Source organism: Podarcis liolepis, assembly GCF_965112155.1.
Source record: "Podarcis liolepis genome assembly, chromosome: Z".
In the NCBI taxonomy this organism is placed as follows: domain Eukaryota; kingdom Metazoa; phylum Chordata; class Lepidosauria; order Squamata; family Lacertidae; genus Podarcis; species Podarcis liolepis.
In genome coordinates this window covers 44247624-44263273 of record NC_139570.1, presented here as the reverse complement: position 1 = coordinate 44263273, position 15650 = coordinate 44247624, and the positions used below count along the sequence as shown (strand labels likewise).

Here is a 15650-nt window from a genome sequence, read left to right as displayed (position 1 = left end):
CCATTAAATATTAGACAGGCACTGCCTGTGTTATAATTCTGGCACTGACTGAAGACTTCAGTTTTTCAACAAGCCTTATAAGTAAAAATATTTTCCCCTACTGCTTCTGCAGTGAAATTGTTTTTGATGTTTTGATTGTTTTATCACTTGTGTCTTTGCTGTCCAGGGCTCCTTTGGGAAGAATGGCATAATATAAATTTAGTAATAAAATAAATAGTAAATTTAAAGGTTATTTTTGCTGTGGTGTGAGCTCTGTGCTGCTGCCCCCTCCCCTGTTTCAAGCAAGCACTTTGGCTCTTCAGATAATATCAATCCTGCTCTAAATGCTTTTGCTATCCTTATATCAAATACTGTTATTTGCCTATTCAGGTGATGTGCATGGTTAGCTCATCAAAGCTTTCCTTGGCATCTGTATATTTTAAATTATAAATAGTTCAGATTATAACCGTATTGGCCCGAATATAAGCTGCACCCGAATATAAGCTGCACCTTTAAAATTGGAGGGGGAGAGAAAGGAAGGAAGGAAGGAAGGAAGGAAGGAAGGAAGGAAGGAAGGAAGGAAGGAAGGAAAGAAAGAAAGAAAGAAAGAACCCAGAATATAAGCCGCTCCATTCCTCACTGCTCCTGGCTGCATACTGGGGGGCGGGGGGAGCCACGTTGTATTGGCGGTGGCCTTTCCCCTTCCTCACTCTCTCCTTTTCCGGCCTTGGGGGAGAGGACTGGGGACCATGAACTGCTTTGCTGCACTCCTGGTGCTGTTTGCCCCACGCTCCTGACTGCATACTGTAAGGTCGCGAATATAAGCCACGCTTTAACTTTTCACGGCCAGAGTTTGGGGGGAAAGTGAGGCTTATATTCAGGGCAATATGGTATTATTTCCCTTTGTTGTTGTTGAAAAACTGCTCCAAGAGGGAGTGAAGGTTGTTTCATGATTGACATAAGGGACAGCGAATCAGTGCTTGTTCACAACTGTGCTCTGGGAAGAGGTTACGAGGGATTAATAAAATGGCTCCATAATTATGATAGTGAGCTAAGTTATGCACAAGAGCTCGCGTCTAAACGTGTGTGTGTGTGTGTGTGTGTGTGTGTGTGTGTATGCCAGTCCACACCCATAGAAAATCTCTTAGAATTTGCATATGAGAGCTCATAATTTGGATTGTTTTGAAACTCCAAATTCAGGTTCAGGTGTTACTTTCCATTGCAAGTTAGGCAGGCTTGGTAGTAGACAAGGCTACAAATTTTTCCCCAGTGAATAAATAATTATAAATGCTCCCACTTCCCAGACAACAGCAATGGTGTCCTGCCTCATAGGCTAACTGGTTTGCCATGCATAAAATTAAATGCATCACTTGTGCTTCTATGCCCAAAGCTAGTTGATGAAGACTTGGATTGATAACCCACTATTTAGATTCAACACTATTGAGGGGGGGGGGGACTATTTAAATACTCATTGGCAGGTGGTTAATTTTGCCCATAAGGAAAACAACAACAGTAGAGACAGGAATATGAGAGAGCTGCAGAAGGTCTGTGGTTGTGCCTCTCAAGAAGAGAACCACAACTTTAGAATACAAGATGTGAAAAAACTGGAGACTCAGATGCAACAAAGGGAAAATAGTTAACTGAACACCTTGGTGACACACAGCAGATGTTAAATTATTTAACATTTAATAAATGTGGTAATAAATATTTGATGTTGAATTATGGAAGGCTCCACAAATACATTGGGAACCAAAGAGTGATCTATTGTGTCTGTATTCAAACCTGAGCTCTTCTCAGGTGGAGCTCAGCCTCAAAAACAGAATTGGTGTAGCATTCAATGATTTCTCCATATCTTTTTACTTGAAAGTAATCTTGATCACAGCTGCATAAGCTGCTGTGGAGATGTTAGTCTAGAATTAAGAGCTGGGTCTCTGTGTTTTGTTCACATTGCAAGAAACAGCCAAAAGTTTATCTCTTCCCTCCTCAGTTTTTACCCCCTCCTTCACCATTTTCTTCATTATATTGTTATTATTAAAGCACTTCTTACATAAGTGCCTAAGGCAATTTGCAGATACTTCATAAAAACAGCTAAAATGGATTTATAAGCAGTACAAAAGCAACTGAAAATAGGTTTTAAAACAATAGAGAATTAACACCTAAGGCAGGAGACCATTTCACCTAGCTAGGAAAGTTTGTTGAGACAAAAATGTCCTCAGCTGCTCCTGATGAGTACAGATAGTACTTTCCTGAGACAATTTAGATTGTTATCTTCAGATTATTCCTTCCTCAAACAAAAATTGCAGATATTGTTGAACATCTATAACGGGGGTGGGGGTAGCCAACATGGTGCCCACCAGATCCATCATTCCTGACCCATGACCTGGCAGGCTGGGGCTGATGGTAGCTGGAGTCTATATTTAGGTTGGTCAGAAAGTGGATCAGGATCTACTGGTAGATGTATGACAAGCAGAAGATCAGCAAGGGTTTCTTGCTCCCAATTCTTTAAAGACAGGAATATATATATATATATATATATATATATATACGCTTCCACCCTACTGTGTAAACCAGTGTTTTTCAACCTTTTTTGGGCAAAGGCACACTTGTTTCATGAAAAAAAATCATGAGGCACACCACCATTAGAAAATGTTAAAAAAATTAACTCTGTGCCTATATTGACTATATATAAAGTAATTCTCTTGAATAGGAATCAAATAAACACAAAGAAAGTATTTTATAATTACTTTATTATGAAATAGTAAGTAAACAGAAATGTGAAAAATTATAAAATACTTTATTTTTAAATCTTTCGAATTTTTCAATTTTTCCCACGGCACACCAGGCAACATCTTGCGGCACACTAGTGTGCCGCGGAACAGTGGTTGAAAAACACTGGTGTAAACCAGGATACTGAAAGGAAGAAATCTAGCAGGAGTGAACTTTTGTGTGAAAGGCCTGCACACAAAAATTACTGAAAGCAAAATTACCGGCTTATAATGTGCTCCGATGTACCTGTTCTTTCATTCTAACCTGGTATCTTTTGCACTTGGCACTGGTTGGCGGATCTTAGGGTTTCTAGGAAAGCAACAACAGTGTAGTAGGTTTGACAAGCCAGAAGATTGTCACCCACACCCCAGATCAAGGACATCTGTAAGGCAGCAGGCTGGGGAAGCCTGATGCAAGCTCTATACAAGTTGTTGTCCCAGGCTGATCTTTCACTCTCTCTGGCAGGGATCTTCTTTTCTCTGACATCCATTGGAATACAAGACCTGCTTGCGAGGTTCCTTGGAGCACAGCCTGGCTTTGTTTCCCAGACTTATTTTATACCTGCCACTGAAGTGGATGCTCTCCTGACCATGTTATGACATGTTGCCTTAGCAGCAAGGCCGCCAGGGCATTCCTCTCTCCTCCTCTGTAGGCATGGTAGCATCCCCACCCCCAGCCCTTACCTGTGAGCACACCATATTCCTCTAGGCCTCTTATTAGCCTGACACCTTTGCCTGAAGGTCATGCTTTGCTAAGAGCTTAATGGAGGAAAATTGTCAAGCACCTGCATTGTGAAAATACTTAAGTTCTTTATAGCTCTCAGGGTGAAGGTCTCAGCATGACCCTTCTATCTTAATGAAGGTGTCTTGAGTGCAGCAGATATGTGTGGTGGGGGGGATGCTGATCTGCTTTTGTGTGCTGGTTCAGAAAAGGATTCTGCTTTCTAGAGATGATGGTATTTATAAAGGGTGTTTGTGTGTAGGACTGTTTGGATCTTTGAGACTTCGTGAATGGGAATAATTACATGTCTTAAGCACAATCCCAGGTTCAGACAAAATGCCAAGTTAAAATTTGGCTTAGCTACAGTCCCGCAGTAACCTAGAAAGCCCAGGAAGAAGCAGCAAAGTATGTGCAAGCTCCCTCCAGAAACCAGCATATTTATGCAATAACAGTACACCATGATTTGGGTTACCATGACACGCAAACCAGGACTAATTACTAGTGTCTGTTCATTGCAGGAACACTAAACTGTGTGCAGAAGAGATAGTGGAGGGTGTATGGTTACGTAAGATCCATTCTGCACATGTGCTAGGGAAGCGGTGTGCTTAGGTTATTTCCCGATACATCTTTCTCGTAGCTTTGTACATTATTTTCATTAATTTTTGCATATCTGTGCACATGTTTGGGTTGGAGAACTGCATGACACAATTTGGAGAAGCGCAATGTTTCCAGAGATAAGCTGTACACCATTTTGCTTATTGTGAATTAGGCAAGTCTGCATGGAAATGAAAACTGAATGGCTTTCCCTCCATCCCTGTGAAGGGAAACTCGGGGGGGGGGGAGAGAATACCTGAATCCCCTACAAAATTTCTTCTTCTTTTTTTTTAAGAGTTAAGGAACCTTTTGCATTTTCTGCCTTACTGCTTCAAAGCCTGTTGCATTTGCTCACTTTGCCCTCTTATTCTCACGTTACACATTGGGAACTTGAGGGCTACTTGCTCTGCCACCAGTTCTAAAAAGACAATGTTTCTGTAATATTATTTATTTAATTCTTAGCATCTGCAGACATAAATCACAGGAGCAGAGCCTTAGCTGTTGTGGTGACATGACTTATGGCTCTATCGTTATAGTAACTGTGGAGAGATAGAAAGGCCCTGCACTTGCCTGGCATACTCTAGAGGAGCTTTGATGGGAGGATCAGCTGGAAGGATGTTTTCTCTTTAGCTTGCTGCAGATAAATCTTAATTTTTTCCTCTAGAGTGAACTCACTTGCTTTTGGTTCATTGCATGGTCTCTGGCATTACACACACACACACACACACCCATCGGAAGGGAAAATATGCTGATTGGTGGTAGGGGGCATAGGTTAGCGCTGATGCCCTTTAAACATGTCCTCCTTAAAATTGACTTTGCCAGAGGGTCTTTGGATATTTCGATCTGGTGGCATGATTCAAACTCAGACTTGGACAGGATCTTGTTGCAGATCCCTGGAGACAAGTAAATGTCTTTCAGACTCTGTTCTCCTTCCTTAAAACGGGAGCAATAGCTATCTACCTCAAGAATTCTCGTGAGGGTGAAATATCACAATGGTGTAAAACAATTTGCCTATCACAGCCCCACCCCCCGCTTGTGAATAATTGAATACCACACTGCCTCCCTACCATCTTTCAGGGAGGGGCTATTGCTCAGTGACAGAGCACATGCTTTGCAAACAGGTGGTCACAGGTCCAAACCTTCCCATCAAAAGGATCAGATAGTAGATGACGGGAAAAACCTTGCCCTGAGATCCTGGAGAGTTGCTATCAGTCAGAGAAGGCAGTACTAGACTGTCAGACAAATCAACTCATTTTAAGGCAACTACCTGGTTTCCTTGGCGGATTTCAATCACATCTATAAAAGAATGAAAGAAAGAAATTAAGAAAGAAAGAAAGAAAGAAAGAAAGAAAGAAAGAAAGAAAGAAAGAAAGAAAGACCACCACTACTACTAATTATGATTATGATTAGAATTTATATACTGTCCTATACTCGCAGGTCTCAGGGCAGTTCACAGAATAAAATCAAAATAGAAAACCACAAAATACACGATCAAAATAAAAACAACAACAACCCAATAACCCCCCTCCAAAAAAACCCACATTTTAAAAGGGCATCAGATGTAATTACCGTTATATACTTGGAAAATGGAAAGGAGCAACAAAAGAGCTTCTGAACTAAGGCAGCACTTAAAGAAAGTATTAAAGAGAAAGTGAGATAGAAAGCAATGGGTAAATTGAATTAACCACCAAGTAATTGAGTGAACAGGACAGCTTCATTCCTAAAATAGAGCAATGGTGCTTCCAGGGGGAACATGCTTGGGAGAGATTTCCATAGTTGGGATGCAGCCGTAGATAAAGACTTGTGCCTCCAGTTGCTGCCCATGTGATCTTCGCAGTGAAAGAGGGCTTAAAGAGGAGAGCCTCTTCTGAAGATCTCAGAATTTAGAGTGCTAGAAAATGATTGCCAGTGCTTTTAGAACTTTGTAATGCCACCTTTTGGCTTCGGGACATTCCGTACACCTGTCTGAAAGAGTAGCTTCCTGCACAACCTTTTTTTTTTTTTTTTTTTGCTTCTAGTGCCACTGAAAGAAAATGGCTTAGCTTTGAGCAAGTCCTTTATCAGACCCTTTAATCAATGGTTACATTGAACCGTAGAGGGAGCTCCCTTCAAAGTCTATTGCTCTGTCAATAACAGCATCAACCGCCTCCGATAAAGGCATCCCTGCACTCCTGACAGCAGGCACCAGTGATGAATGGCAGATTTAACATGATGGAGCAAATTGATCATTGCTTTGCCGGACATCGCTTCACGTCACGGTGGTGCTGTCATCACCAGAGATAAATGCCCCATGCTAGGGAGATTACAGTTTCCTGGCCTTTGCTGTAAGCCATAGTGATTACCTTGGTATAAGTCCGTAGATCAGGAAAATACCTTGCAGCGAAATGGTAGAACTTGCCCGGCATTGGTACTGTAGTGCTTGTGGATATATTGAATATTTAATTGGCACTGTCAATGTGCTCAGTAATGTGTACAACAGTAAAGTGGCATGAATTGTGTTCATACAGTTTGTGGCATAAGCCAGGCATGTAAGCAAGAAGAGAAGATTGAATCATATAATCATAGAATTCTACAATTAGGGCACTGAGGGTCATCTAGTCCAACCCCCTGCAGTGCATGAAACTCAGCTAAAGCATCCCTGATAGATGGCCATCCAACCTCTGCTTAAATACCTGCAAAGAAGGAGAGTCCACCACCTCTTGTGGGAGTCTGTTCCACTGCTGAACAGCTCTTACTGTCAGAAAGTTTTTTCTGAATGTTTAGTTGGAGTCTCCTTTCTTGCAACTTGAAGCCATTGCCTTGAGTCTTGCCCTCAAGAGCAGGAGAAAACAAGCATGCTCCCTCTTCTATGTGGCAGCACTTAAGATATTTGAAGATGGCTATCATATATTTTCCCAGACTAAACATACCCAGCTCCTTCAAGCACTCCTCGTAAGGCTTAGTTTCCAGACTCTTGATCATCTTGGTTGCCCTCCTCTGCACATGTTCCAGCTTGTCAACAGCCTTCTTAAATTGTGGTGCCAGAATTTGACACAGTATTCCAGGTGTGGTCTGACCAAGGCAGAATACAATGGTACTATTACTTCCCTTGATCTGGACACTATATTTCTGTTGATGCAGCCTAAAATGGCCTTAGTTGGGGGTTTTTGCTGCTGCATCAGCCTGTTGACTCATGTTAAGTTTGTGGTCCACCAAGACCCCTAGATCCTTTCACAGGTACGGTACTTTCTCTTTTCCATTTCTTATACATGTCCTTCTTAAATCTTAGGTTATCTGTAAGCTTCTTATGCAACCACATGTCTCATGCTCTCTTGTTAGAATTGTCTGCATTTGTACCTTCAATCTTTCACCTTTAAAAAACTCCCACCATCTTGAGCTACCTGCTCTTTGAATATTTCTGACCATGGGATCTCACCCAGTAGCTCCTTAAGCTTTTTTGAAATTGGCCTTCTTAAAGTCTAGAGTGCATGTCTGACTACACTCAGCTTTTACTTGCCTCTGCATAATGAAACCCAAGAGGACATGATCACTTCCTCTGAAGGTTCTCCGTACTTTGTTGATCAGTTCCTTCCCATTTGTGAGGACTAGGCCCAAGACAGATGATCTCCTTGTTGCTTCTTCTGTCTTCTGGGAAATGATATTGTCAGTGAGGCAATGGAGGAATTTGTTGGACCTTGCATTTTTATCAGAGTTTGACTTTGAAAGATATCTGGGTAGTGTTAATTGACCAACTGACAACTGAGCTAAGCTGCTTCTCCAAGCCAAATAGGACAACAATTGGGTGTTCAAGTCAGCTGAACCTTGTCCTACCTGCTTGTGCTCCCCTGATTGGTGGGCATGGAGTGCAGTCCTTGTATGGACTTGTTCTCAGACCTTGCATTTATTCTTATTAAACAAACAAGCAGACTGATGCTCTAATTCTTTTTCACTCCAGAAGTCCAGTATGCCTCTTCTTTAATTTTTATCTTCTGATGGCCTAATTTAATATTTTTCCAGTCCAGTTCTTTGTGATGTTTTTATTTTAAGGGTTCCAACATATCTCAGTGTCATACTAATCAACAGTCCATTTTCCTCAATTCTTCTCTCTTCTCCCCTTCCAGTTCTTCGGAAAACTAACTTTGGGTACATTAGCAGCCTTCTCTATTTGTAAATCCACTCCCCCAGCAATCTCATTAAGCAACCTCTTAAAGTCACAGCTGGCAGGAGAAAACGTGTCTTGCCTTGTCACTAACACCCCTTTAATTCAATTTATTCAACTATTAGCTGTTCATTTTTCTCTGAGCATCAGAAATATTTTGAGCACAGGGTCTGCAGATTCAACATGATGAGGCAAAAATGGCCCCTCTCTATCGTCTGCAGATTCCACTTCTCCTATTTTTCTAATCAACAAGCTAATCTTTCTGTTGAATTATTCCTTTACTTCTCGGATTACTTCTCAGAATTCAGATTGCAATGCCACTCGCTGCTCTATAAGCAACACTTGCAAACGATCTTCTAGGATCAGTGAGATATTCTGATCAGTCCTCATTTACTACCTCTCCCCCCCCCCCTTAAGGATTTATAACGGAGCTGTAAATTCCACAAAGAGATGAAGACTTACGGACTTGCAGAAGATGTACAACTTAAATTACAGACAATAAAGAGTCATAGTCTGTTGATATCTTTAATGGCAATAGATCCTTTAATGCTTCTTGAGAAAGATTCCAGCCTGTAGGATTGTCGTTTTAAGCTGTTCACAGATCTCTTATCTCTTATTTGTGTGCTTTTATAAAGAATTATTTTTCTACTTCTTCCTCAATTCATTCTATAGCTAAGAAAATAATGTGTTGCAAGCCAAGTGTCCATAGCAGGCTGTTGTGTAGTCTGGGCTAGGTTTTAATTTCCTTGGCTGTTCTACTCACCCAGGGTCCCAGACATGCTGTCTTCCGGACCCTCCTGTGAGACACAGCTCTTAGAAAACTTCAAGAGGATGACCACATGTTTCACTCCTGACCCTGGAATGAATTTTCTGGCAGCTGGAAAACTTCTCAGCCACCATAAACGCCACACAGCTACCGGTATCTCTTTCAGCATGGAAGCTAATAAGAGACTTCTAACTCACCACCATACCTCACTGGAACACCAATTTTTACCAAATACAGTCGTACCTCGGAAGTCGATTGGAATCCGTTCCAGAAGTTTGTTCAACTTCTAAAATGTTCAGAAAGCAAGGCACGGCTTCTGATTGCCTGCAGGAAGCTTTAGCCTAGCCTTTAGGTTTAACTGAAGATTGTGTGTTAACTGCTGCACATACCTTTTTGTACACATCTGATGAAATGGGCTGCAGCCTATGAGATTTCATCCCATAATTAATTTCCTAGTCTTTAAAGTTCCTCAGCCACAATTCTCTTTATTGTTAATTCTGCCATGGACTAACATGGCCACCCCTCTGAAAATCATAAATATAAATATTTTGAGTGGATATATATGGGTGTTTGTGCATTTAACAATTGAAGAGCCTGCCAAAGTACATAAATTCTGAATTATCAAATAATACAACAGGCGCTACATAGCAAAGGGAAGTGATTACGCCTAATAATGAACCATATGGCATTCTAAGGTGTTCTAAACAATTCCCACTTCTCTTCTTTATTAGTTTTTTCTTATAATTTTCCTGATTAGTCTGAATACACTCTAGCATTTAATCACAATTGCTTCATCCCAAAATTTAACATACCAAGATCTTAGCTGACAGATGTGCTTTGTTTTGTTTTAAATAAAACTTTTGATCAACTGCAAGAACTTTAGGTTTTACAAACTGAATTGGCAATAAGTAGCAAGTACTGATGGGACATATCCCACAAGTGGGACGTATCCACCAACATTGCAAAAAGTCTCCTTTTGTTAGGGTAGAAACATTTTGTGCCAGGGTTAGGGATTCTGTAGGCCTCTGGTTGTTGTTGCACTCCAACTCCCATCAGCTTCACCCAGCATGGCCCAGTGCTCAAGAATGATGAAATTCCAACAACACCTGGAGGGCCACAGGGCCCCCTATTCTTGTTTTATAGAATTACAGCTCTGTATGTAAGGAGACCCCTTCATGGATCACTGCCTTGCCGTGGCGAAGGGGCTTGAATAACTCAGAGAAGCTATGAGCTATGCCGTGCAGGGCTACTCAAGATAGACAGGTCATAGTGGACAGTTTTGACCAAACGTGATCCACCTGGAGCAGGAACCGGCAAGCCACTCCAGTATCCCTGCCAAGAAAACTCCATTGACAAAGACAACAGGCATATAAATGTTATGACGCTGGAAGATGAGCCCCTCAGGTCGGAAGGCGTCCAACATGCTACTGAGGAAGAGCGGAGGACAAGTACAAGTAGATTCAGAGCTGATGAAGCGGCTGGGCCAAAGCCGAAAGGACGTTCAGTTGCGGATATGGCAAGTTCTTAAAGAAATGGGAGTGCCTGATCACCTCATCTGTCTCCTGAGAAATCTCTATGTGGGACAGGAAGCTACAGTTAGAACTGGATATGGAACAACTGATTGGTTCAAAATTGGGAAAGGAGTACGGCAAGGCTGTATATTGTCTCCCTGCTCATTTAACTTATATGCAGAATTCATCATGCGAAAGGCTGGGCTGGATGAATCCCAAGCTGGAATTAAGATCGCCGGAAGAAATATCAACAACCTCAGATATGCAGATGACACAACCTTGATGGCAGAAAGTGAGGAGGAATTAAAGAACCTTTTAATGAGGGTGAAAGAGGAGAGCACAAAATATGGTCTGAAGCTCAACATCAAAAAAATGAAGATCATGGCCACTGGTCCCATCACCTCCTGGCAAATAGAAGGGGAAGAAATGGAGGCAGTGAGAGATTTTACTTTCTTGGGCTCCACGATCACTGCAGATAGTGACAGCAGTCACGAAATTAAAAGACGCCTGCTCCTTGGGAGAAAGGCGATGGCAAATCTAGACAACATCTTAAAAAGTAGAGACATCACCTTACCAACAAAGGTCCGTATAGTTAAAGCCATGGTTTTCCCAGTAGTGATGTATGGAAGTGAGAGCTGGACCATAAAGAAGGCTGATCGCCGAAGAATTGATGCTTTTGAATTATGGTGCTGGAGGAGACCCTTGAGAGTCCCATGGACTGCAAGAAGATCAAACGTATCCATTCTTAAGAAAATCAACTCTGAGTGCTCACTGGAAGGGCAGATCGTGAAGCTGAGGCTCCAATACTTTGGCCACCTCATGAGAAGAGAAGACTCCCTGGAAAAGACCCTGATGCTGGGAAAGATGGAGGGCACAAGGAGAAGGGGACGACAGAGGACGAGATGTTTGGACAGTGTTCTCGAAGCTACAAACATGAGTCTGACCAAACTGCGGGAGGCAGTGGAAGACAGGAGTGCCTGGCGTGCTCTGGTCCATGGGGTCACAAAGAGTCGGACACGACTAAACGACTAAACAACAAAACAATGTAAGGAGAGGCCTTAAATAAGGGAGTTATAAGAATATTCAGAAGCTGTTGCCTTACTGGGGATTTCTAAAATAACTTAGACCAAGCAGGAAATACATTCTAACCCAGGAATTGCCCTGATTTCCTTTCTTGTTCAGTTATCACACAGTGATCACCAAACAGATTATTTGGCCAGTTTTATAAAAAGTTTTGCTATTGACTTAAACTATAGGATGTGTTATATAATAATACAGTAAGCCCACAACTTACATGTATGTAACTTGTACACATTCAGCTTTATGCACTTGGCAAAAAGAATTAAAAGGGGGTGGAAAGTGGGGAGGCATCTGAGGAAAAAAGACTTTGGCATTCCCACTCGCCTTTGAACCCAGTGTGTTTTGACTATACATGATTTTGGTTTTAGGCGTGATCCACGGAACATAACCCCCATGTAAGTTGAGGGTGTTCTGCATAAATAGGGGAGTGAATGGACCCACCATGGTGTGGCGTTGCCAGACATATGAGATACTAAGCTGAGGAGTCCTTCTGACTTGTGAACTGATTTGGGGGGAAGCAGCGGGTGGCACTGTGGTCTAAACCACAGAGCCTAGGGTTTGCCGATCAGAAGGTCGGCGGTTTGAATCCCTGCGACTGGGTGAGTTCCCGTTCCTTGGTCCCAGCTCCTGCCCACCTAGCAGTTCGAAAGCACGTTAAAGTGCAAGTAGATAAATAGGTACCGCTCTGGCGGGAAGGTAAATGGCATTTCCGTGCGTTGCTCTGTTTCGACAGGAGCAGCTTAGTCATGCTGACCACATGACCTGGAAAAACTGTCTGTGGACAAACACCGGCTCCCTCAGCCTTTAAAGCGAGATGAGCACCACAACCCCAGAGTCGTTCGCGACTGGACTTAACTGTCAGGGGTACCTTTACCTTTACCCCTGTGCGTAGCGCACACGCAGGGCATGCACATTGCTGTGGATGTCCAAATGGGTAGTTACTCCGCTGTTGTTTGTGTTAGACTAATGTCAACACCCTGATTTGGGGGCAGTAACACATAGACCACCATTGCAGATTATTCAGAATATTGGGCCTTCAAAACACTAAAAACACCTGTAGTAGAAATAAATGCAATGTTTGAAGTGGACCAGGAAGCAGCTGGATGATTGTTTTTAGGTGCCATTTGTTTTTACTCATGCCTTTGCCCTTGTGTTGGGCACTCTTGCTAAATCCGTGTGTGGTGTGTGCAGTCCTTTTAAACAGCATGGCTGAAAGCATAAAGGACCAAGCTGAGAGAAGGCACTGTAAATCTGCACTGAGAAATGCAGTGGGGGTCAAATACATATTCTTTGCCTTTAAAAACTTCTAACACATTTCACTCTCTGCCAAAATACCACCCTACAATCCATCTGAATCTGCTCATAAGCTGCCTCTGCACTACTCCACTTTAATATTAATCTGCACATATATGGTCTTTTAATATGAAAATGTTGTTAGAAAATGTTTAATAGATACTTTAATAAATGGTCAAGCAATAGATGACCCACTAGACTGTGTAATCTTTCCTTTTAACCAGCTGTTTGCTCTGTTGTTATAGATTATGCTTGGCTTGGCTAGACTCTAGTTTCTAGGCAGGTATACTCCAAAGAACAGGTTGGGTGTGTGAGTGTGTGGGGGTTCTCAGTGCATTCTGTTCTCTTGTCAGTTTTTAAAGAGAGTCTGTGAGTGCTTTGAGGCTGACAGTATTTTGCAGGGGGGATTCAAGCACATACCTGAATTTTTGGTGTGCGTGATTAAAATGGATTAAAATACTATGCAACCAATCACCTTTTTGTTTTCTTTTTAAACAAAAACAACAACAAATAAATTCTGCAGTTAGGGTAGTTAGAGTGCAGGGAGACCTGGCTTCAAATCCCCACCTGGTTAGGAAGCTCACTTTGATGACCTTGGGTTTTCGCTTGTCCCTTGGCCTAAGCAACCTCACAAGAGCGGTTGTAAGGATAAAATTGCAGAGGGTAGACTCTGCTCTTGATTCTTCCTCTCTCCCTTTGCTGGTTAGTTGCATTGTGTTGCCTTGTGCTCTTGGGTTTTGTCATGCTTTGAAGTTTGCTTTTCTGTTTTATAAACATAAGGTGCTTTGAGGCCCTAAAAGGTGTGATATAAACAGGAGACTTTAAAATATTTATTTGTTATAAATTAAATAAATAAAAGTTACTGTGAGAAAGGGCATTTTACTCTCCATCTTACAAATGGAGAAGTGAGGATTGGAGATAGTGATTTGGCAAACATGGCACACATGAAAATGGGTTCAAATCTTAGGCCTTCCAATCCATGGTCAGCCTTATTTGCAGACGCTCATCAAATTTGCCGATGACACCAAACTGGGAGGGGTAACTAATGCCGCAAAAGACAGAATCAGAATTCAAAATGACCTTAACAGATTGGAGAACCAGTGCAAGCTAACAAACTGAATTTCAATAGGCACAAATGTCAGGTTCTTCACTTAGGCAGAAAAAACAAGATGCACAAATGTAGAATTGGGGACACCTGGCTTACTAGCAGTACATGTGGAAAAGGATCTGGGGGGTCTTGGTGGACCACAAGCTAGCAGTTTGCTATATGCCAGACATTATTCTCCCAAATGTGGTACGCTTCACAAAGTTGATTATCATCCTTGCAAAGGGGGCACATGTTTTTTACTACGGTATGCTGCAGTGGTTAAAATGTCCTGAGATCTGGAAAAAAATCCTTACTCAGCAATGCAGCTTTTTGGCACTGCTTTGTGAGGCTGGTCCTCTTTGCCTGCCTGGTCCGCCCCCCCCCCCCCGCCTTACCACAGGTGGTTGTGGGGTGTGTATAAAGGTAAAGCTAAAGGGACCCCTGACCATTAGGTCCAGTCATGGCCGACTCTGGGGTTGCGGCGCTCATCTCGCTTTATTGGCCGAGGGAGCCGGCGTACAGCTTCCGGGTCATGTGGCCAGCAGGACTAAGCCACTTCAGGGTCATGTGGCCAGCAGGACTAAGCCACTTCAGGTGAACCAAAGCAGCACACGGAAACGCCGTTTACCTTCCCGCCGGAGCGGTACCTATTTATCTATTTGCACTTTGATGTGCTTTTGAACTGCTAGGTTGGCAGGAGCAGGGACCGAGCAACGGGAGCTCACCCCGTCTTGGGGATTTGAACTGCCGACCTTCTGATCAGCAAGCCCTAGGCTCTGTGGTTTAGACCACAGCGCCACCCGAGTCCCATATAGCACCAGCCTGAAGATGACGAGTGAGACCTCGTCGAAACGTCGCCTAGACACCCCAACTCTTACACGGGAAGACACCCGAAGACACCAAAACCTGCATTCCTGTACCCGTGAAAATCTACGAAAGCAAATATATATATATATATATATATATAAATAAATAAAATTGACCCGTTAATTCTTCTGAATAAAAGAAGCCTTATACCCAAGGATGCAATTTTTAGTGACCATTAGGAACACTGGAATGACAAAATGTCTTGCAATGAATTGCAGAGGATGACTGTTATATTTATTAATTTGCTTTATCAGTGGAGATCTGCATGTAACAAGCTGGGTCCTACTACTTAAACTGCTAAGTTGTACTGTTTTCAGTAGAAAAGTGTGGTGAAAGTTGATGCCTCTGAACATGTGCAGAGTGGCACCCTCCTATGTAGCTGCTGCCTGTTCATGGCCATTCTGGCATTACAGGACATGAGGAACTAGGGATGGGGAATCACTGTGTGTAGGATATGTGTGGCTATTAAAAAATAATCCATGAGTTAGGGGGCACAAAGGACTTGGGTGCTGGGAATGCATGCTACTCCACTGGGGGAAACAGAGTGTGGGGTGGAGTGTGGCAGTGTGTGTTTGTGTCTGTGTGCACGCGCTCTCTCTCTTCCTTCCTTCCCCTCTCTCTCCTTCTCCTACATAAAAGTCACCGTTTTGCCTCACTGTTTGCCTTCCACCCACCACTCAGCACACTCCCCAAAGAGGAGGAAGAATCCTTCTTTCTTTCTTTCTTTCTTTCTTTCTTTCTTTCTTTCTTTCTTTCTTTCTTGCGTGAATTTTGCCACATCCCTCTCCACTGCATGCACACGCTCCCCCTCCTCCCGCCCCAGGCACTAGCTAATGTTTCCTCTTTTTT

At 42.6% G+C, this 15650-nt stretch overlaps 1 protein-coding gene across 2 annotated transcripts in view; it reads left to right on the top strand.

The window, feature by feature from the left end:
• The window catches only part of ASTN2 (astrotactin 2), a 706126-nt gene that overhangs the window by 370153 nt on the left and 320323 nt on the right, over nucleotides 1–15650 (top strand). The window lies entirely within an intron of this gene.